This window comes from Clytia hemisphaerica, unplaced genomic scaffold (genome assembly GCF_902728285.1).
Source record: "Clytia hemisphaerica strain Z4C2 unplaced genomic scaffold, Clytia hemisphaerica genome assembly, whole genome shotgun sequence".
In the NCBI taxonomy this organism is placed as follows: domain Eukaryota; kingdom Metazoa; phylum Cnidaria; class Hydrozoa; order Leptothecata; family Clytiidae; genus Clytia; species Clytia hemisphaerica.
Window position 1 is genome coordinate 274,559 of NW_027104424.1, and position 24,243 is coordinate 298,801.

Sequence of the window (24,243 nt, forward strand, 5' to 3'; positions counted from 1 at the left end):
AGTATATAGAAAGTATACTGCATTCATACTTTTGCTCAAATTGAAGGATTAAAGTATACTTTAAGTATACTTATCAAAATCAAAGCATCACTCAAATTAACAAAATTTGTACTGCATTTATACGGCAAGCAGAAAGTATAAGAAAAGTATACTTTTTTCATACTTTAATGTACTTGTTTTTGAAAAAAAAGATAAAAAGAAAAATAATTGGGTGCATAAATCAAAAAGTATACTTTAAGTATACTTCCCCTGGAGAGGGAAAGTTCTTATTTGTTTTGAAATCATTTTTCCTTTGTTAATTTTCATGCATGAAAGATTTTTCTAAAAAGAAGTAAATTTCATAAAAACTTTGAAACACATGAAAAAATTCTCTCATATAACATCAGAACATTAATGTGTGTGGTGTTGTGAGAGAACTTTGTTTTACCATTTTTTGAACAGTTGAAATTTTAAACATTTATAAATTTGAAGATGAAGTGTTTGCTAACAATTAGCAAAGGTTTAATGGATGATGTACGCGACCTTGCTTATGTAAGTATATAGATTACCTGTATATTATTCAAAACTAATGGACCACTAATGGTGCACTATGTGAATGTAATGAATCTTGTTTGTGATTATACTAGTCTGTGACAGCATGATGAGTCAAGGTAGTTTAAGTTAAACCTGATGTGAGTGGATACGGATTTTCTTTATCTGCTTAAGAGCTTTTAAGATTATTTACTTTCAATGTTACTGACAGTTACTTTACTTTCAATGTTACCAGATTAATAGGAGTTTGGTTTTAAAATTTCTTCAAATTCATAAGCTTTATAGGCATGAACTTTTTAAATTTCATCATTGAAGAATGTGTTTTAAGTGGCCATGTGGTTAATACTAGCAATTTGTATAAAAGTATACTTTATTTATACTTTTTTGCAGTATATTTGAAGTATATTTCCATGCAGTATACTTAAAGTATATGGAATATTGTTCCAAAAATTTAGTACTTTAAGTATACTTTCTATAACATCAAAATATATACTGAAAGTATACTTTTAGTACCTCTGAAAGTATACTTGCAGTACAATATAGAATATACTTAAAGTATACTGAGTTTTGGTAAGGGAAATGAAGCAAATTTAATCTTTCTTCTACAAGATTACACTTTAATATAATGCCAATTATGCATGTAAGTTTTACATTAATACTTTCTTTTTGCATATGTTTTGCATACTTTCTAAGGTAATTTCACCACGGCAATTCAGCCACCATAATTTTTGCATACAATTCCATATGGCGGATGGAAAGGCGAAAAAGTCTATTAGACATTACTTAGTACCATAAGTTGGTCTAATCTCGACATACGTCTTCCAATCTCGACACCGGATCTGTAAAATAATCAAAACAAACCTTGAATGAAATTCTTGGTATCATTCTTATCGAACAAGTTCATCCATCAAACTAGTAGTTCAGTAAACATTGCAATCCTTTCAATTAAAAAAACAGCCAAATTATAAGCAGTTTTACACAACACACGAAACGCATGCAAACTTCCTCGTAACTTTCTTGTGTCCATCATTAAAATTTTACAACTTTATTACGCTTCAAGTCACGTGATAAAAATAATTCGCGTGCTTAGTCGATCTGGTTTCCATTTCCTTATTAATTATTGCAAGCACACACTCTAGGCGCTAGGAGGCCACGTTAAACTTCTAGGCGCCACACCTAGCACACCCGGTCCCTTTTCAAATTCATAACCATAAGGAAACCGGGTTCTATTAAATATTTTCGGTTCACTGTAAAAAGGTCTACTAAAAAATTCCTCGCGTGCAAAATGTTGTTGTGATTTGGGCATCTTCGTTGAAAGCATGCTAATTAGTTTTTTTATAGTGATTACTACATCGTTAAAGTGTTCTTTTCAAATATTATAAGTAAGAATAGTTCACATTTCTCATATTATATTAACAATCTGTGACATGATAGGGAGAGAGTACAATTTAGTGATTGATTGATAATTTTGGTATGTATTTGTTTATGTTTGATTTTTTATTTCGAAGACCAGCCTACAGCTATGTTGAGATTAGAAGACTATGTCGATATTAGACGATCCTACGGTATTAGAAATAAGTGATGTGAAGGCACACAAAATGGCAGGGGAAATGGCTGGGAAATAAAAGGGGTTAATCTTTATGGCGGGCTTCTTTTTGTGCTATGGTTTTAGGTCATTTTTTTTTTTTGGTTTTTCTTTAAAGAAGATATATCATAGTAATTGGTTATCGAAGTAATCAATTGGCCTATCGAAGTTGTCAAAGTTATCGAAAGTAATCAATAACAATCAAAGTATATACTCAAACGGTTATCGAGTCTTCAAAGGGTTGTTAAGAAAGTGATTGAATACTCACATTCGATTGTTAATCGATAAGTGGTTGTTCCATATTACACTCATATTACTTCGATCATTATATTCATTATATCGATATTTACATACATTACTTCGGTAATAATCTGGCGGATCAAAATGAGAAAGTTTTAAAGCCAATAATGAGGGGCAAATTTTCAAAATTTCCTGCCGGGTGACACTAAACACAAGGGATTCACTAAAATAACCGATCACAACGAAAAAGCTTATTTCAACGCACGTTACTGCTTTAAATAATACAATTATAGACCTTTTTTCAAAGAGGCCAGCCACCCTGTTGAATAATTATGTAGTCCAGCAGAAAAACAATGATAAAACCATGCATAATTATTACAATATGCTTGATACAGTACACTATCATTGTTTTTATGGCTGGACTACATAATTATTCAACAGGACGTCCTTTTTGAAAAAAGGTCTATGCCAATAATGGAGGTATTTCCACTAACTGAAATACACTAGCTAAAAAGGTCTTTATTTCAGGCAAAGTTTAAGCTCTTTGTATCTTTATTCAACTGGATTAATACAAATTAAAAGCGAAGGAATTAAAACTTTTTAACTGTCAAACCTTCTTCTTCTTGTGGATGTGTGACAGTGTGATATAACTGACCAAGTGCACCAACTGACCCACGGATTCCCTCCGACCATCACTGTAATAATAATAAATCTCTTTTATCACCTATAAGATAAGGTACATGGTTAGGGAAAAATAAAAAGCTAAAAGTATATACAGCGTTAAAAAAAAGGAAACAAAGTTCAGAACAAGGTCAGACACAAATTATCATGACGAGAAAGGGACGGGATAGGGAAAATGGCAGGGGAGGGGTGTCATGAAGATGTGGCTGTCCTTGATCGTTGAACGTGTTCCTCTAGGATATGTTTTAGAGCAAGCCGATATTCCATCACATGCCAGTTCTTTATAAGGAGCTTGCATAGGTCAACCTCGCTTGAGTTTTCATAAATATATTTCCTATCAATGTTGTGTTTTTTATCCAGGATTACTTGAGCGAGGTCAAGGCTGCTCATATGAATAGTGTTTGCTGCCCTCGCGAGAAAGCTATAGTCAATATTGTCAGTGCAGCTGAGTGTGTTATACATATATGAAGAGGTGTTGGAGTTCACCAATGTTTGTCGTAGAAGTTTAACTTTTCTGTCCTCTATGAGGACAGAGACATCCGGGATATTGTAAATTTTGTGCAGATGATTTTTGCTGTTTTTTCGAAATATTAAACAGAGATTTTAAACAGGACCTCGCTTGTCTGTTTAAGCAGTCTAGTTCAGTTTTAGTTAAGTCAATAAGTTCCAAACCATATAGTAATTTTGGCAAAACGATTGATTGAAAGATTTTGACAATAGCATCCGGGTGACAGTGCCTTACGCCAGAGGTTATAAGAGAGGTGGCTACCGACCATAACTCCGAGATTCGGGAATCTTTGTGTCCACTAAGAGAGAGTCTGTTGTTCTTTGTGCACCAGTGGAATCCAAGATGGGTGAGTTTTTGTTGAGGATTGATTTCTGTAGATTCAAGTTGTATCGTTGGATTAGCAATACTACTCCGGCCGGAGATTACAAATTGTGTTTTTGATTTCGATGGGTTGAACTTCAATCCATGCTCTCGTCCATATTTTTCGCATAAACTAACCATTGATTGTAGGTGTTTGAGAGATGGGCTGAGAAGGATTATGTCGTCCGCGTAGGCAATGACTGCTGTGTGTAGTCCGTTAGGTAGTGAGCAGCCAATGTTTAATTGTTTAACTTTTACAAGAAGACCTTCAGTGTATAAGTTGTACAGGTAGGGTGAGAGGATCCCACCCTGGCGTACACCTTGAGTCAATGTGAAGGCTTTGGAGCGAAAAGAACCATAGCTGACGATTGCTGAACTGTTCAGATAAAATTGAATCAAAAAGTTTAAAACTTGGTTGGGTAACTCTGAATCAAGAAGTTTGGTGAAAAGTATTTGCCAGTTGCAACAGTCAAAGGCTTTCTCTATGTCCAGGCTACAAACGTATACCGGTGTACTGTTGTTATTATAATATCGTATTGTATCTTGGATGACGAGCTCAGCATGAATCGATGATGATGCTTTAGTGAAGCCGTATTGAGAAACATTGTGGTCTGTGAGTTGAGGGCATTTCTCAATAATGATAAGTTCAAGTATTTTTGTGATGATCGGGAGAAGACTTATTCCACGGTAGTTATTCGCGTCGTTCAAAGACTTTTTGTGTGATTTCACCAGCGGTATAAGTATTGACGTACTCAGTGATGCAGGAATGTCTTTGGAGCGAAATATTTCGTTTATTAGTTTGGTGAGGTATTCATTGAATGTCTCACTTGATGCGTATTTGTAATGTTCTGGTAACAACTGGAAAGGGTCACGAGATTTACCTGTTTTAAGTTTTTCTATTACTGATGAAACGTCATGCTGGGTAACGTAAAATTCGTCGGAATCGAGATCTTTTTGAAGTTCATGTAGCATATTAACAAGTTCTTCATTCGATGTGGTGTTATCAATGTTGTCGATTCTTGGTGTATTAAGGAGCTTATCAAAGTGGTCACCGAATTCTTTAGCAATGTCGATTTTGGTAGATTTGCCATTGATTGTGTATAATTTCTGTTGCTTTTTCTTAATTAGATTAATTTGAGCCCAGTATGAAGATGGGTTTAAGTTCTTGAGCTTTTCCACATTAATATAGTGTTCAACTGTTTCTTGGTGCTTCGCGCGTTTAACGAGTGTTCTGAATATCTTACGTGAGAATTTGTAACGGTTATAGGAGATGTCTGAATCGTTTCTAGGGAAGTTGTTTTCTCGCCAAATGTTAAAGTGTAATTGTAAATTTTTCTTGGCTTCAGTTAGTTCGTTGTTCCACCAGCGTTTAGCTGGAAATTCGAAGAAGTCTTGTTTAAAAGTTGTGTAGCAGTCAGATGCCGATGAGTGTAGGATATTCTGTAGGTTATCAAGCATGGTTTCAGTGTCGATTACATTGTTGATTTTAGTGATGTTTTCTGAAACTTTTTCCTTGTATAGTTTTACAAATTCACTATTTCTCCACATATGAGTTGGTATATAGTCATTGGTCAGAGTTTCTGTTTCAAGTTCAGTGGTATGATTGTTTGTTGAAGGTGGGGATTGTAACGTCAATTTAACAGCTAGGTGGTCGCCTGTATTCAAGGCATCTGGTTCGGGGATGTGTGAGTCAACAAGTAGATCTAGTAACGATTGTGATATAAGGACATGGTCTATATATGACTTGTTGGGAAGTGAAATATGGTGGTATGTGTAGTTTGGACCATGACCGTGAGTGATGTCTATTGGAACAAGGTTATTATCGGCAATAAATCCGGATAGGTAAGGTGAAAGAGCATTGGGTGGTGTAGTCCTTTGTGTGATAGGTTCATTCGGGCAGCTTTGAAAGTCACCAAGGATAATCGATTCAGATGTAGCGGAAAATTGGTTCAAAATACCAGTGATAGATGATAGTTGGCTTTTATATGTTTCTATATAGTCTGATTTGTTTATCGATTGAAGGTATACTCCTGTGATAACTAATGGTTGATTATTTAGTGAAGTCTGTATTGTTGTCATGTAGTCCTCTTGGAAAATTGTAACTGAATTTTGAAATTTCTTTTTGCGTAAGAATAGCATTGTTCCACCGAAAGGTCTACCGGTGTTCTGTTTGTTAGCTGGCTGAAAGCAAATATAGAAGTCCTTTTTGTAATTGTGGATGAGGTGTGCTTCGCTTTGAGTAAGCCATGTCTCTGAGAGATGAATGCAGTCATGATCAGTAATAATGTTGTTTACATATAGATAGTTTGATTTAAATCCATAACAGTTCAGAGCAATAAATTTTACGTTGTTGTTATTATTACTATGCCCAGCCATTGCGTGAATAATAATGAGAATTATGTCCTTTGTCTAATTTGTAATGTGGTTTGCTGTGAGATTGACTTTGTTGTTTCTGGTCTGAATAGTGGTTCTGTTGGTCTGAATGGTGGTTCTGTTGGTGATTCGTTTGGTAGTGCTGTTCATCGTAGTCGATTTGGTAGTAGTAATCATCTTGCTGTCGAGGTTTGTATCTGGTTTGACGGGATAGAGACTTATTTCGAAATGGTTTAACAACGAGTCCTTTTGCCCAACGATTAGGTTCGAATGCCTTGTCTTTGTCAACAGATGGTATATCAATTTTGAATGATCGGTTGTATTTGTTGACTTTGTTTGGTGTAACGTATATAGCTGGTAAACCGACTTCCTCCTCTACGTAACTTTTGACATGTGCGATCTCTAAAGTGGGGTCAAATCCTCCAACGAACAAAGAGTACGGTCTGGTAGCACCGGTTATATTACCTCTGACTTGGGGTTTGTCACCGTATACAACAGTCTTACTCGTAACTTTAGCTTTCTCGGAGGTGGAGTCGTCCGTGTTAGTTGGATGGTTATCATACGTTGGATGGTTAACGTACGCTGGTTTTGAAGCAGATCTAGTAGGTTGAATTTGTGCATTTTTGCGTTTGAAAGTAGTGCCAGTGCCAAGGGGAGTTTCATTGTTGATGATTGAAGAGTCGAAAGGAATTTCATTAAGGATACTACTGCTAAGGATGTCGTTGTTGGACGCTTGACGTTCTACATGGGGGTTGTAGGATCCTCCAGATTTCCTTGGTTGAATATTGTTTTCACTGTTCATAAACTTATCAAGTTTCATCTCAACACTAACAAGATGTCTCCTCAGATCAGCATTGTCAACACGCAACTTTGCGTTGTCTTCTCATCATCATCATCATCCTTCGACCGTTAGGTCGGAAATACCGAGTATCTCTCTCTCCACAGCTCACGGTCTGACATAACTGTTTTCAGTTCTTCTAACTCGAGCCCTGTTTCCCGCCTCAAATTGTCGAGGAAAGTTCGCTTCCTTGAGCGTCTAGGACCAGTAGGGCACCACAATAAGATATCTGAAATGATTTCAGATTTTGCTCTGAAACAATGGCCGGAGAAAGTTAACCTCCTGGAAAAAAGAACAGAAGAGATTCTAGGAAGACCTTGGTAGATTTGGGCGAGGTTGGGATGATCTCTCCAATCAAGATTTTGAACCCTTTTTAGGAGATTGGTATAACACCCATCAAGACTTTTCTCCATAGATTTTGTCATGGTCCAGGTTTCAGAACCATAAAGAAGAATGGGCTCCACAAGACACTTGAAAATTTTCAGCTTGAGGTTATTGTCAAGATCACATTGCCAGATTTTGTTGAGCTTGTTACAAGCTTTCCACGCAAGTGCTTTCCTGGTTTTAAAGTCGCTATCAGAACTGTTGATAAGAGAGCCTAAGTAGTTGAAATCGATTACTTTTTTAATGTCAACACCTTTCAAAGAAAATAAGGGAGAAAGTTTTCAGAGGAGCAAAGATATTCTGTTTTTTTCTCGTTACAGTAAAGACCGACCTGACTTGCTGCAGTTTCTAAAGAATGGAGTAGAATTTCGAGATTTTGAATACTTTCTGCAACAAGTGCGAGGTCATCAGCAAAATCCAGATCAGTCACAAACAAGCCAGGATCGCGTGTGCCCTGGGGCGTTTTAATTTGAATTCCCTTTTTGTTAAAAGTATCAACAGAAATTCTTAAAACATAATCCAAAACAACTATAAAAAGAAAAGGAGCAAGAGTGTCTCCTTGAAGAACTCCTGCTTGAATATTAAAAATATCTGTATCCCCATCAGGTGATACAACCTTTGCTTTGGAAGAAGTATACAATGCTTGAATAGCATTTATAATTTTCTCAGGGATACCATAGAGACCTAGAATTTGAAACATTTTTTCTCGACTGATCGAGTCGAAGGCCTTTTTGAAATCAACAAAACATATAAAAGCATCTTTATTGAGTTTCCTCATTTCTTCCAGAATTCGTCTGATAGATAAAATTTGAGAGAGTGTGCTCCTGCCCTTCCGGAAACCGTTTTGGTTTCTCCTAAGGAGGGGGTCAAGAATAGGAACAATACGGTTAAATAAAAGTTTGTTATAAATTTTTGCGGCAATTGGCATCAAGGTGATACCTCTGTAGTTTGAGGCTAAGGTCAGATCACCTTTTTTGGGAACTGGAATGATACCCCCTGTTAACCATGCAGAAGGTGGCACAAAATCGTTAAATGTATGGTTACAAAACTCTAGAAGGAGGTCAAGAAAAATAGGGTCTTTCCATAAAACTGTGGGTATATTGTCTAGACCGGAAGATTTATCGATAGAAAAAGATTTTAAAGCTATTTTAAGTTCATCTTTAGTAAAAGACTCTGTTGAAATGTGTAAGAGATCAAAAACTTGGTTCAGAGGAAGTTGGTCAGGTCCGAGAAGTGGGGGATTTCCAAGCAGTGACTTAAAATGAGCAAGCCAATTCTCCTTTCTTTTCTCTGGAGATCCTCCTTTGAGCTGGATCGATGGATGATCTTTGCGCCCTGACAGTTCATTGATTGTCTTCCAAGCAGCTGAGTGTTGATTGGAAAAATGAAGATGTGAAATAGAGTCAATTTTACCTTGAATAAAAGATGCTTCAGCTGTTAAATAAGCTTCATCTAAATATTTTTGGGCGTCAGCAAGGCGTTTTGAGGTTCTTCTGGTTGCGCGAGATAGGTGCCTTGCTTTGACTTTATCGTATTCATTGCGTGCTGCGATGACAAGATCATTTTCAGACAGATGTGTTCTTTTGGTTTTAACTTTTTTGGGCAAAAGAGAGAGACAGACATGTTCATTTGCGTCGACCAAAGTTTGGTATTTCTCTTCAATATTGTGATCGGGACGAGAGAGGAGGTCAAATCTATTTTTCACTTCAACCGCATAAATAGAGCGAAGATTAGAACTTGTATAAACTTGTTGCCAATCAATAGATTTCAGAGGGTTGGGTTTACACTTTTTAGAAGATCTCAAACTTAGACAAATGTGTGCAGAAACGACTCTGTGGTCTGAGCCAACAGAAGAAAAAGAAAAATATGATTGAGCATTTCTGACACTGTTTTTCCATTTATTTCGGACAAGGACATAGTCTATTTGGGATTTAGTTCCAGAGGGATGTTGGAAAGTCCAGAGCTTATTAGTATTTTTCATAAAAAGTGTATTTGTAGCAACAAGCTGATGTTGTAACATAAAATCAAAGAGTTTATTACCATTTCTATTTGTCGATTTATGGTATGAAAATTTTACATTATCATTCCCTAACTGGGCATTAAAGTCGCCAGCTAATATAAGAAAGTTATGTGCAGGAATAGAAAGGATAGTTTGAGAAAGAATGGAATAGAAACTATCGACATCAACCTGTTCAGAGACATTAGTTGGACTGTAACAAGCTACAAAGGTTGTTTTAGGGTTGCTATTAAATTCGGCAACAATAATTCGATTTGAAATTTTACGGAGAGATAAAAGATTTTCTGCTGCTCTAGAAGAGAGTAGCATACCAATACCCCCGATTGTTGTTCCCTGGGAATTTTTCCATGCTGAGGCGGTTACAAGCTTGTTTTTACCAAGATTTGAGTGGAGGAACTCAATGTCTTTGTGTAGAAATCTATGCTCTTGAATACTGAGCACATCAATTTGGAATTTGGAAAAACACGAAAGAAGCTCTTGTTTTCTACTAACAAGAGATAGAGAGCGCACGTTGAAAGTGCTAAAAATGGCTGGATGTTTGCAAACTAGTAGTCTTTGTGTTTTAGGTTTTGTTACAGACTCAATCCTATCACCGTCAACTCTCTCTGGTGAGTTTGGAGAAGACGGTTCATTGGTTTCGCGGGAAACAAGGTTTAAGTTTGAAACTGAGAAAGCAGGGGCTTTAACCCTGGTGCTGTTTAAAGAGTTATTCATGGTATTTCTTTCGATAGCTAAATGTTTCTAATGCTCCGCGCCACTGGATACATCATAGGGAGAATGACAGTAAATACTGTCTAAAGAGGTCAACCACCCCATGAGGCAAAAATAAAACACTGCAAGAAGCCAACCTATGCAGAGTGTGCAGTACCCAACTAACTTGGGCAAAATCCCTTTGGCCTGGAGGCCAAACGGACAGATAGGAGAACCATACTAACGGTTTCTTGTTAAATGCTTCTACCACTGTTCACTTTACCTGCAACAAAGTGAGATTTAATGGTTTTCTCCAGGTTTTACAGTAATCCTTCTGTTTTGTGGAACGAAATTAAATGTTAAAACTTGATAAAATACAGTATTTGTGTGATAAAAAGTGAATTCGCAGTTATATGGTTAAAAAATAAGTTTGTATGTACAGGTTGAAAAATACGGTTACTATTCACAGTCAAAAGTCTTAGTCAAATGAGGAGCGTACGGACAATTTTCAACACCAAAGTGATTAACATTGCCTCTATGATTCTTTATAAATAATTGTTAGATAAATATACTACTGTGGACGATTTTCAACACTGAAGTGATTAACATCGCTGTAAGATGATCAATGATGGTATTTGAAATACAAGCGTATGATGGTAAATAACTATTCAATAAATGTCATAAAAATACAGCGATTTTCAACACTAAAGTGATTAACATCGTCTTGGATGAAAAAAATATATACTTGTTTTATCTAAGAATTAATATAGCAGAAAGAAGAAAGGCAAGTGTTGACGTAAACTTGATGGAAAAAAAAGGGCACACTATTAATCTGACTGAACTTTTGAAGATTGGCTCTGCAGGGCAAGGGCGCCAGACTTCCAGAAGGAAGTCATCCTTGGGGAAGACTTAAGTAGTCAACCCGCATACCCATGTTGTCTTCTAAGAGTTCTTGCATTTTCTGGATAAGTAAGGTTATGTTTGGTTCAAGCAGCGGAGATGCTATTTTTGTTGTGTGCGATTGTTGCTTATCAGATGGTCTGAAAAGAGAGTTGGCAAGCCTCAACACAATATGTCCTTCATGGATTGAGAGACCCAACTCGTAAATGTCATTTGCAGCGTACAGTGGGTTTGTGCGATTTTTCAGGTGTTTAGATACATTTTTGTCTGTGATGAAAAAACCGTTTTCTGTTAGTGTGTCTTGGTCGAATACGTTCAAGAATTGTTGAAAGACCTGTTCTCTAAGTGTTTTGAGAAAAGGAATTTGAAGCTGTTTTGAAAGTTCGTTTGTAACTGTGTCCTTCGGCAAATTGTAGATATTGTCCAGGTTTGTAAGAAATGAGGTTGAGTCTCCTTGAGTTTCTTTAATTTCCATCACAATTAGTGGAAAATTAAAGGTGTTGTTGTTGTTTTCTGATGTTGAAGATGCGCCATCTTGAACACGCGCGTCTTCGTCCGCCATCTTGTAATGTTTAATGTGTACTTTCGTACTGTGTACTTTCGATTTCTTCTGACATTTTAAGGCCCTTGACATTTTTACACGCTTCAAAGGCTTCAGTAAAGCTCCGTCTACACGATAACCTTACCGGGGCTTCATTATCATACCTACCGGTGAGCGTGACGGGGTATCACCGTACATTGTGATAAATAACGAGATTGCTCACGAGAATTTTTAACCGGGCGAGCAAACCCGCACTTGTCAATCATTCTTTAGACCTGTCAATCATTTTTTAGCTGCTTTTCTTTTCACTTGTGGTTCTGAAAAAAAGTGATAATAATTAAAAAAGACGAAAGTCGATTTTTATGCATTTTTTCTAGTTTAAAGTTTTGGAATACTGGATTTCAAGAGAAAGGAAAGTCATGACTCTTGAATCTTAACTCTCCACCCACTAATAACCAACCTAATCTTTGAAATACTGTACTTGAGTCAAACTGCACTGAGGTGACACCACTTTTTTGTTTCTTAAAAATATAACGGGAATTTTCATAAATATCAATAAGACCTCATAAAACCAGAAAAAGTTTGGTCAATGCTGACAAAATAACTCCAACGCACCGTATAGGATTCGAACTCTCGAAAATGACTTTCACACATCTATCAGCTCACCGCCTTATCCACTCGGCCACCCAAGTCGTCTAAAAGGCGATTAATGATGAAACATATAATATCTTTATTTGCCATGACCTGTATAATTTTATTTACCCTGTCAAGGTATTAACTTCTTAAACAAATGATTTTAGATCATTTCCAACATGCGGAAGCCGATCACCGATTCTTAGGGGATTTACAAGACTCTTTAGTGGGACTGCTACAAACGGGATGTAAACCCTGCTAGTGCCTGTAAAACTAGAATTTCCATCTGGGGGTTAAGACACTCTCCAATCTCCTTAAAGTTTCAAAAGACTGAGGAGAGGAGCTTTTTCTTGCATACAGTACCCATATACAGCAGACAGAATTCACAGAGCATACACGCGCGGGCGATTAAACACGATCTCGCGGAATGCGGGTCAAAAAATTCTCGTGAGCAATCTCGTTATTTATAAAAAAGTATCACCGTATCACAGCTCGAATTAATATTTTCTCTGCTAGAAAAAAGAGAAATTCCTACGAAATCTTATACGAAAGCATCCAACGAGGACCTTTTTTTAAATATCTGTTTCCCAGACATAGCCTTCCTGGAAAATTTGATCTGTTGGCCGAATATTTCACTTATTCCTAGAAATGAAGATCTGTTTCTCCGCAAAACCTAAATTTTTAATCTCAAAGTATCTTTCCTAGAAAATTTGATCTGTTTCCACAATTTTCGGAATTAAAATTTTGATCTGTTTTCCCAAAAAATATATCTGTTCCCCTCTCCTGGAAATTTTCATCTGTTTCCCTTTCTTTTTGTTATTGATATCTGTTTCCCCCATAAAGTTCAATCTGTTTCCAATGCAATATCATCTTTTTTGGAAACAGATATCTGTTTCCCAATTTATTATGTCATCTCCTAGAAATATTGATCTGTTTCTCTCTGATGACGTCATCAGCTGGAGCGGGGAAACAGATAGTTTTAAGGAAAAGGTCTCTCCTAGAAAATCGGATCTGTTTCCCCATTTTTCAAAAAAAGCTCTCTCCTGGAAAAGGGAAACAGATATTTCGGGGAAATGGGCTCGTTGGCTGCTTCTGTCTTATAACCCACAAACGATTTGGAAGCGCTCTAAATTAGGTTGGGAGGGTAGAGTTTCAACGCTAGACTTAGCTTAGGATCTGGAGGATCTGGAGATGATCCAATCCAAAAGTTCAAAAATGGAAAAATAGTCCAACAGGGCTCAGAATATAGCCTGGAAGTCTATAAGCCCCAATTAGCCCAAAAGTAACTTTCTCGCCCGAACTCCAAATTTCGAAAAACGAGGAAATAAGCTAAATTCTCAATATATTTTCACCAAGATTGCGGCCTCTGGTACCCAGGGTATTAATCATCCTTTTTTTATCACCCACTTTTTGATATGTCTCTTACTCAATTTTGAGGGGTGCGAATTCCGAATTTGAATGTTACCAAGCTTGAAAACTCGCAGTTTTTGCGTAATTTGCGATTTTTTGCGTTTTAAGTCAAAATTGTAAGCCCTGAAAATTCATGATTTTTGGGGGCTCTTCAAAATCAAAAAAGACTTATACTACGTGATGGAGCTCTTCAAACTGAGCAAAATAAAATAAACCACTTTGTCACCCCCTGAATATTACATTGTGTAAGAAATTTCCCCAAATTTCTTTTCAGAAAAATCAGTCAATCTACTTTACATTTTGTTGAATATTGCAAATTTGTAATTATATTTCCTAGTCAAAGTATATATCTTTGAAATCGACAAGCCCTAAGCTTTCCAAATATGTAAAAATAACGTTTATACGACCTATCTATCTATCTATAAAAAGTTGAATTTTTTCTTCTTCATTTTTCTTCTTCTTTTTTTTCAAATTTCACGGAAAAAACTAACAGTATATTAATAAGCTCCTTCCTTTATAAGATTGAAGCATTGATTGAGAAGGAGCAATGCAAAATTTAGTGCACACTATCGTAAAAAGACTTTACTTTAACGACGTTTGAACGTCGTATTTATGCAGTTTTGACATTAGAAGAAATATCTTAAAATTACAAAAACGTTGTCTCTGATGAACCGTTATTTATTAATAAATATTGTAAACTTGATATATAATACAAGGAAATACTTTTCAAAAAAATATTTTCAAATCAGATAATTCTCAAAAGCTGGCGTGAATAAGGTCTATTTCACTAATCAATCAACAATCAGTGAACATCATTTCCTCTTCCCTCCTTTACACTGGAAAAAATAATTGATTCCCTAGCCTAGGAATTGTTGATTTTCAGATTGTGGATTTTTATTTGATCACATTAGTTTGGAAATTGGAACATCCCTAAGTAGTCACAAGCTCGAAAAATTTTATTTCAATAACTAGGGAGCTTTGCACCTTCCCTAGCTAGGGATTGGTTAGGGAAAAATCCAGATTTCCAGATCTGGAAATATTCATTTCCATAGGGAATCAGAAATTTTTCCTGTGTTACTCGTTCTGACGTCCTGTTAATTCAATTTTTGGGCATGAAAGATAAATCATAAAAGTACGAAGCGTTGTTTTTCATAGTACTTTATTGCAAACTCGGCAATACACGCAAAATTCCTTAAAACCTATGAAACTCATTTCATTGTGATACTAGGAAGAATGGGAATGGTTCGAAAAATTTCTGCGTTCATACAAACAAAAACTTTGCACTGCGTGTTTTTTTTTGTTTTTTTTTATAAGGAAATATTTGTTAAAACGTTAATTTTTCTCCTCCTTCTCCTTCTCCAAGTCTTAACGCCGGTTTTGGTTAATTTCGTGAGTTTGTACATGAGTCTCTTTTTAAATCAAGCTCCGGCCGTCTCCCCTGTAGATCTTTTTCTTGTGAAGTTGATCTTCAAATTAGTTCTCAAGGTTGGCTTGGCCCAAATTTGTTCATCTATGGCTCAAATTTTAGGCAATTTTTCATAGTTTTTGAGAATGTTAATTTCATTAAAAAGCGCCGGGTTATTTTTCATGAATCCCTTTAGAAGTTTTGCGGTGCATTTTTTTGCTTGAAAGTCAGGTAAACGATATAGCGCTTGCGCCTCATTAATCTTTGATACGCGCATTTCGGCGGGACGCTAGTGTGACTAACTGAATGAGAGATACAATCTCTTGGTCTTGGAAAAACAGGACATTTTATCAACTTTCACAACAAACTAACTTCAATTTTGCTTGTATATTTACATAAATGGTACGAAGACAAGTGACTGTGGCAATTCGATCTGCCTAGCCAGGGTGCAGTATGCAGTGCTGACGAGTCCTAATAAGGACGAAATGCATATGCTGCTCTGCCACCCAAATCTCCTGAAAGAAGATAGTTGGACAGAAATTCTTTGAATTTCTTCACATATATATTCTTTTTTGAGACCATGCAGTGTTGAGGCTTTCCTCCCTCTTGGTTCTCTTCAAAGCTTGACTCCCTTTGTCCACTTCTTCTTTCAGTCTGCGCCACAATTAGTTTTATGGCGTGAGATGCTAGGCAATTCGATCTGCCTAGCCAGGGTGCAGTATGCAGTGCTGACGAGTCCTAATAAGGACGAAATGCATATGCTGCTCTGCCACCCAAATCTCCTGAAAGAAGATAGTTGGACAGAAATTCTTTGAATTTCTTCACATATATATAAAAATGAGATTTTTTTCTTTTTTTTTTGCATTCTGTCGGAAATTATGAAATAGTTTCCCTGTTTTGAAGGATTTTTACTTTTTGGCACGTACAGTGTTTCAAAAAACTCCAAAAGTTACTTTAGATTTTTACATTTTTTACAATATTTTATATATGAAAGTATTATGCAAAATATTTCATCTCATTTTGAAAATATATAAAATTTCCTTTGGTTTTCTTACTGTGAAATATTCTCCTTTTTGTCATTCTTTCATTTTAGATATTTAACCTTTTAAGCTATATAATATTTCTGGAAATCAGGGCTTAAAATAATAATTATATAATTATTAAATTATGCACTATCAGGTCTTTTGATGTGTTCAACAACACTCTACTTGGCGGTGCGACGTCGGGTGACCGCTAGTATAATACTAAAATCCATTTAAAGTCGACCTAACGAAAATTAAAGTTCCAGCCAATTTGGTTACTGCATTGTTGTTCTCAGTCGGGTTCAGCTTGGATATATTCCGGGATCCGTAGCTTTGAACCTACAGTCATCTTATGAATAATCCTGTAAATACTGGCAATTACATAAATGGAATTTTGAAGTTCTTAGGGACTTGTGTTGCCTGATGTTATCTGAGATTTAAAGCACTTTGAAATCTTTTGAGGACATCAATTATTATTTTAACATTTGTAAAGGAAATATTTATCCGCATTTTTGTGGCTCTTGTTTGTTTTTTGTTTTTGCTGATAAAACAAAATGGGGTCAATATCACTTCAAATCGTTCCCTAATCTTTTACGTCTGAATGCCTGATTATCTTTTGAATCAATCCGTTAATTTGGAATGCCGAACTGTAATTTTTTTCAACTTTAATTAAACGAAACAATGAGAAAAATCATTTGCTGATAACATTTCTGTCTTCGAAAGTTGTGTTTTTAAATCAGATTTGGCACAAAAACGACCTTAACTCTATAAGAAAGAAAAGTACGTAATTTTCATACGAATTGATTAAAATTTGCATACCTTCTCTTTCTCCGTCCTAGACTCAAACCATTCACACTGAGTTCCTCAAATCGTTAACAATTTCGAACATACATATTCAAAGTTTTAAATATAAAGCCTTTTTCTTTAAATCTGACAAGAACCTCAACTTTGATCTTTCTTTTCCATTTGCTTTTGCAAATACATCTTTGAAGTAAAAGCAAGAAAGGGATTTTTTCGAGATTTCCTGGCTAGCATAGCAGGGACCATTGATTTTAAAGCCAGAATGGCTAGAAAGGAATCTTGGACCTTTCTCAAGCAAGAAAATGTTAAACTTTTAAAATTTTGGCCGCTTTTAGAATTAATTGAATCTAACGCTTTCTTTGTTTTCGCACAGTATATTTTTTGAAATCTGGAGATTTTATATTTAATCCGTCTTAATTGTGAAAACCACGCGGTTACGCATTTCAGAATGAAAATGAATGGCTCCGTTTCCCATCAAAAATTATTTCTCTAGCTTAACATCAATTGCAGACGTAAAACTCCATGGTTAAAGCACTCCCTCTTCAGCATAGTACAAAGAATTTCCCCTCTTCCTTATTTTTTGATTTTCTACAATCATTGACCTTTGTTTTTTTTGCATTTTCCTGTCTACCTTATCTGTTGATCTATTTTATCTCTTTTTATTTTTGTCATTGAATATTTTGACTTTGAATTTCTTTATCATTGAAGTGTCAATCATTTCATTGCATTGCTTGAAACCATATGTATGAGCGTAGAACATAGGTACTCTTAGGTGCCAAATAAACGGGGGGGGGGATTCGAATAAACGGGGGGCTGGAAATTTTTTTCAAATTAAATAAACGGGGGGCCTAATTACCGGGGGGTTGGAAAATTGACCTTAAAAAACCCTAAAAAGGGACAAAATAGACTAAATTTAGGCTTTTTAGAGTAAAACAAGGAACTTTCCTTTTGGTAGCTGGGAATTTTTTCAAAAATTAATAAATGGGGGGGGTCCTAATAAGGTCCGGGGGGTTTGGAAAAAAATCGAAAAATTAATTTGATTTTATTCCAAACACGACGACAAAATAGCAATCGATGCCACGTTGCTTGATGCTCAGCAACTAAAAAGACGGTTCCAGTGTAAATGGAGAAATCCAGGGTGATGAGTGGCAACCTGTTTTTCCTTTGGGTACTCTAAGTTCCCGAATAAACGTCTTCTCTCGCTTATTAAATTTCCAAGTTTTTACCTTTCTTATTAGGACCCACCGTTTATTTATTTATGATACCCCCTTCTCACAGACCTGGTGAGATATTTTCAGCCAGTGGGGGTAAAAATAACGAACCATACTCGATAGGGATTGATATTCCCATGAAGGTATAACGTTTTTAATGTTTTTTACGGGCTGGGGATTTGAATTCCATTGTTTTAGAGCCAGAAAATTCAGTGGGGATGGAAAAAAAGCACACCATTTTGCATTGTGAGGATAAAAAGTAGAGTATAATTTTTCCACTGGGGACGATATCTGGCCAGTTTTTCCTTTGGGAAGAGGTCCCAGTGGGTCTGTGAGAAGTGGGTGTTTTTTGAAAATATTTTCAGCTATCACAAGCTGAATTGCTCTAAATAGCCTGGTTTTATATGTCTAGCAAGCTAGACGACTAATTCAGACATATTAGAAATAAAGCAAAAAAGTAAATTTTAGTCGTCTAGAAACCTTTGTGCACTAACTCCAAACAAAAAGAAAGTGTCAATATCGCAATTAAAATTTTTTCCCGCTCAAAAAAAACTCTTGAAAATAAAATGTGTGTGGATTTGTGTGTTAGAAGTTTTTCATTTGGGTTGATTTTATTTTGAGAGTTTGTTGTTGCTTGATAAATTGTTTTCTCGCTACGCAAGTTTCTGCGTAGCTAGGCCCGGTATCTATAAGGCTGAAACACCGGATTCTTCCAGTTGTTTGTACAAACTAAATCCCGTATCATTATTTGTGTTTATTATTAGTATTACATGCATTATAAACGACTCCAGTCTAGGTTTTAGTTTATAATTACCTTATTTTAGGTTTTCGGAGGTAAAATTTCGGACCGCCTTTTATATTGAACTAGAGAACCGTACCTTGAGTATCAGAGGTCAGTGCCGTAGCAACTGGGGGGGGGGGCAAGGGGGGGGCTATGCCCCCCCCAATAATTTTTTCAAAAATGGTTATTTTGCAAAATGCAAAGTTTTTCTTTTTAATTTGTCATAATTGTCACAATACACCGTTTAGGAGTCTCGCCATTTCACGGTACTCCATTGCAGAGGCCCGGTAAAAATGGTAGGTAAAAATGCGCACTTTAGTACTGTGAAAGGTTAGAGGAATGTAAACATTGTGAATTTTTGTCTCTCCTTTAAAGAGAATGATTTAGATATTTGAACATGATATCAATGATAATTTTATAAGTCTCTCCTGAAAATTTCACAAAAATTCATCAAGAGGAAAAGAAGTTATGATTAAAAGGAGTTCTTTACCAACCGTTTTTCTGCTATGTTTCCTTATGAGAACCAGATGTTTACCTACCGTTTTTTTACGGAGGAGAGTGAATTTTCCGTGATCGCTAAAATCAAAACAATGGAAAATTGGATTGACGCGTGCGCAGTCGACACTCCTAAACGGTGTATTGAGTGCATTTTCAAGCAATCTAGAGCTCAAATTTTCAAAATTCCCCCCTCGGGCCAAACCATGGTTGGCCCTCGCGGTGTCACTAAACTTCAGCCCCCCCAATATGAAAATGCTTCCTACGGCACTGGAGGTTGAGCTTTCAAAGAATATATCAACCTCTGAAGATCAGCAATATAAATTTTATTTTATTTAAATTGTGTCAATCTAATCCCCGATCTAATCACTGAAGAAAGAATCAAGGATAAAGAACAAATATTACCATATTAATGTCTAGTAGACTGTTTCAATATACAAGTGTAATTGAAATGAGTTTCTTTCAAAATAAATCTTCTATATGTTACCCAAATGTATAACTGTAATTACTAAACTATTAATTATGGTAATGTTGCTTCAATGTAATGAAAATAATAGACAAATCTTTATTTTATGATTCTCTATCACTGACTTTTTTTAAAAAACATTGATGACATTTTTTAGTTGTGTTTTCAACGACGGGAAAAAAATATCAACTTTGAACTTAATCCAAGAGCTTGGATTGTCGTCATGGTTACTTTTCTCTGCGTCAATTGCGCGCTGAATAGAATCTGGATCGATCGACACAGGTCGATGTATGATTTCGGCCTGGGTATTTTCCTGTTTTCTTTAAGGCCCTCTTACACGGAGCAATAATGAATTAAGATAAGATTTAAAATAATCACGAAACGATAATCTTATCTTATTGTGTCGTGTATCAAAGTTTAAAATAGTAAAATCATTATCTTGATGACGTCGAACTCCCATTGTTCCGATTATTGTAGAGAAGTCGATTATAATCAAACTAGTTTGATTATAATCGACGAGCTTACGTTATTCAAAACAAAAGAAAGGAAGAAAAATCTATTGATTTGGCTTTGTAAACAAAAATATTCCATTCATCTGATGATCATTCAGCTAGTGTGTTTTGTGTTGTATTTTTTTTGTGAAATTATTAAAAAGTGATAGAAGACATAAGTTCATTTCTCGAACTTGGCTAGCTACGGTTATACGCGTTGTTTCCTCTATTTTGTTGCAATTCGAGGAAAGCCAAGTCAGCTAAATTTTGCTCACGCCATGCTCCTTCAGTTACTTAACCGGTTTCTTCGTTGACTTCGTCGATAAAGTCCTCTGGTGTATAAGAGCCGGTTGAGAGTTCCATAAGCATATTATGAATAAGAAGTGAAGCTAGTGTGATCGTTACAGCCTTGTCAGGATCAAGTGGGATTTTGTTCAAAAGGATTCGAAATCTACTTGCCAAAATGGCCCAAAATGCCAAGTGCATTTTCAGTAACTCTCCTGAAACGATGGAAACGATAGTTGAACGGGAGTTGAACACACGACTTCTAAGTGTAAGGCCTTGTTGACTGTAAGGTTTGAGACAGTGAATACCCAAAGGAAAAGCTTCATCTCCAACAAATACATAGGGAACAGGTACTGATTTATGATTGATGTAATTGGGATCGTTAGAACTTGGCAGTAATCTTGGCTCGGGAATACCTAGATTACCGCTTTCTAATGCCTTGTAGAAGGAACAATTTCGATAAAAGCCCCCGTCACTAATACGCCCTTGACAGCCAACTTTTTCTCTTTTCTTCACTTTTCTTTTCAAAAGTTCAGCACTACAAACGATCGCAAGAGCTGCACAAGTAGCAGCACAAACCTTCTCCTGCTCATCTATTATTGTAAAGCAGGACTATTGCTCTGTGTATCAAATCAAAAATATTTAGAAAATATAATACAGAAAGATATTGATTATTGTTATCTTTACGTGTATGAAAATGTAAAAATAATAAATTCTTATCTTATCTTAATTCATTATTGCTCCGTGTAAGAGGGCCTTTATCTGCTATCTGTTTTTATCCCTATCTCTAACTTTCAAGGCGACATTAAATCTAATCTTTGAATATCACCAGACCTCTTTGCTCAATATAGGAAGATTATATCGTACAAGTTTGGAGCATCACTGTTTTTTCTCTGAACTCAACATTGAACTCTGAGGGCCGGACGGACTAATTCTTATGAAATTTTCACTTCAAAATAGTGCCACTTTGAAATTAAAAAAAAAATCAAATACCACAGTTATAGCTCTACTTCGATCTTGTTTTGACCTCTATTATTGACTTTGCCTATTTTCCTGTTTTCTTTTATGCTATCTGTTTTAATATATTACTCTAACTTGCCAATCAAGGAAGATGGATACTAAAAAAAGAATGTTATCTTGGATCGACATTTCGACAGTTCAGATGATTTGATCTTCGTAAAATACTAATGATCACTTAATATTTTGCAATGATTTTCCTTAATTGAGAAATGTTTCGACCTTGTGCCAAATCCTCTGATCTTCTAGACGTATGTTTTGTGTATTTTCTTGAGCCAAGTATTTTGCTGATTCCAGTACATGTTTTTTATAAGAAAGTGTCTGCCCCTTCCCCGAGCCAATTTTTTTGGAAAAACTCAGAAATTTTGTAAAAATGCGATTAAAAAGCTTCAAATATTGGAAGCTTTGGAATGAGGCTAGCCAGGAAAAGCCTTTTTTACTTTACCACTTTCAAACTTAATTGACGACTTGAAAAATATTTTAGACTGGCGTATATGCTTTATGTTATACTTAAAAAAATCTGCAAATCAGAGCCTTCATATACTTATACAAGTTTTTCTTTATAAAAACAAACTACCTTATCGGGGAAAACTTCGTCGGGGAAAAGTGACGAAATTTTGGACAAGTGATGAATATTTTCCCCGACGAAAATTTTCCCCGGCCTTAATGCGTTTACCAACTACCAGCAAGTGACGAATTTTTCCCCGACGAAAATTTTCCCCGACGAAGTTTTCCCCAATAAGGTATACAAGAACAAGCTTTGATGATCAAAATGTCGAGAGCAAATTAAGAACACTTTAAGGCTTTGCTGCTGACTCTAGAACATCGACTTTCACAGGAAAATAAGAACATGTTAAGAACATTTTTAGGCTTAAAACATCTTAAAGGCCTTAATCTTTAAAGATCAAAAAGCTAAGAACATCCCCAGGGCCTAAAAAAATTTGGATGTTCCTATAAAAAAATAAACATGTAAGCTTTATGCTTATAAAAAATATTTACATCATTTGTTTTCAATGATTGCATATTTATTGACGCCAGTCAATTTTGAGTTGTGAAAAGGTAACCATTCCCAACCACACATATCAATAAACTAAAAGGCCTTTCCAAATTTTCAATGAAACTTCATTTCGAATGACTTTCAAATCATGGACCAATTTTGAATTCAAATATATTAAAAAGATGAACTACTCTTCTTGCCCAAGAGGAACAGCTGGGAAATTGATAACCTGGCGTCCGGATGCCCCAAGACGTTTTGGTCGCCCTTGTGTTTCTCTCAAGTCGATCATTGATGAGCAAACTGAGCAGCCGCCAGCAGATTTTTTTGAAATATCTGTTCTTTTTTTCCAGGAGAGTAAATTTCATGGATAAATCTAGGAGAGACTTTCCTCAAAACACCAAGGTAAAATCCAGGTGTCGCCTTTAAAGACATCTGTTCTTAAAATGAATCGGATGAATCAAGAAGGAAGCGTGATTTCCGATGTTTGGAAAATAAGCGGAAATCAAGTATCTTACCGATTACGGACGAAAGTTACGGCATGCGAAATATTGAGCATGCGCTATAAAAAGGCTAAGGTTAGTCAACGTGTCATCTCGCATCAAACGTAAGGTCGTGTACTCAAACTTATAAGCTATTTTTATTAACGATTTTTCTTTATCTTTATTCACGCTAAACTTCGAGTACAAGGAACGATGGCAATTATCAACCAGCCAAAGACAATGGACGTGCAGATTTATTACTTATCATTAACAACCCATGGTTTTTTGTCCTACCAAAAGATCAGTCAGATTGGCGAACAAGGCTGACCCCTATAGCTCGAGGGAGGTAGGTTTTTAGTCCAGGGGAAGAGGCTCATTAGTTCAGGGGTCCTCTAAGTTATTTATAATTATTCAGAAGAATCAAAGAACGGATCGACAAACCAATAAAGTTATTAAAGAACCGTCACTCATCAAGTCAAAGATACATTGGAGATTATCGTAATTGTACTAAGAGAACTGAACTGAAATACTGAGATGATACAAGATTCGTGAACGAAAATCGAATAATCTCATGATTGATGTGTGTTGTACAGTACCAAGAGGAATATCAATATGAATATATCTATGTACGACTATTTATTATTGTCAATAACTTATTATATAATTATCATTACTTTGTCATTTTATTACTTATACTTGACTTATATTTACCGACCTTGCGTTACGAAGATAGTCCAAATGTCTCCAGAAAATGTGTCAACTATGTATTGTTTGAATCCTTTTTTTTTGATACTGATAAGGAGTAAAAGTTAAGATGAGACTTGCGAGAGAGTATAATACAATATAATATGTCTTTCGACTGATACAGATCTAAGATATTATCTTTCACAAGCTGTCTTAGATTTAATACGAATTTAATGATCGCCTTTTCAAGCAAAAAATCAAGATTAATCAGTTTAATTGGATAAAACTTTTTTTATAGGAACACAAAATTTTCACAGCTGTTTTTACGACTGTTCTTATTTTTCGAAATTTTCAAGCTAAAATATTTATAAAATATATTCAACAGCTTAATTTCTTTACTTAAAGTTTTAAGAATCTT

General features: G+C 35.7%; 1 long non-coding RNA gene across 1 annotated transcript; it reads left to right on the top strand.

Annotated features, from left to right (window-relative positions):
- Window positions 1-256: 256 nt before the first annotated feature.
- LOC136820431 (uncharacterized) lies at window positions 257-23,893 on the top strand. Its single transcript, XR_010848580.1, has 2 exons — window positions 257-531; window positions 23,013-23,893. It is a non-coding gene; the product is annotated as an uncharacterized lncRNA (long non-coding RNA).
- Window positions 23,894-24,243: the final 350 nt, after the last annotated feature.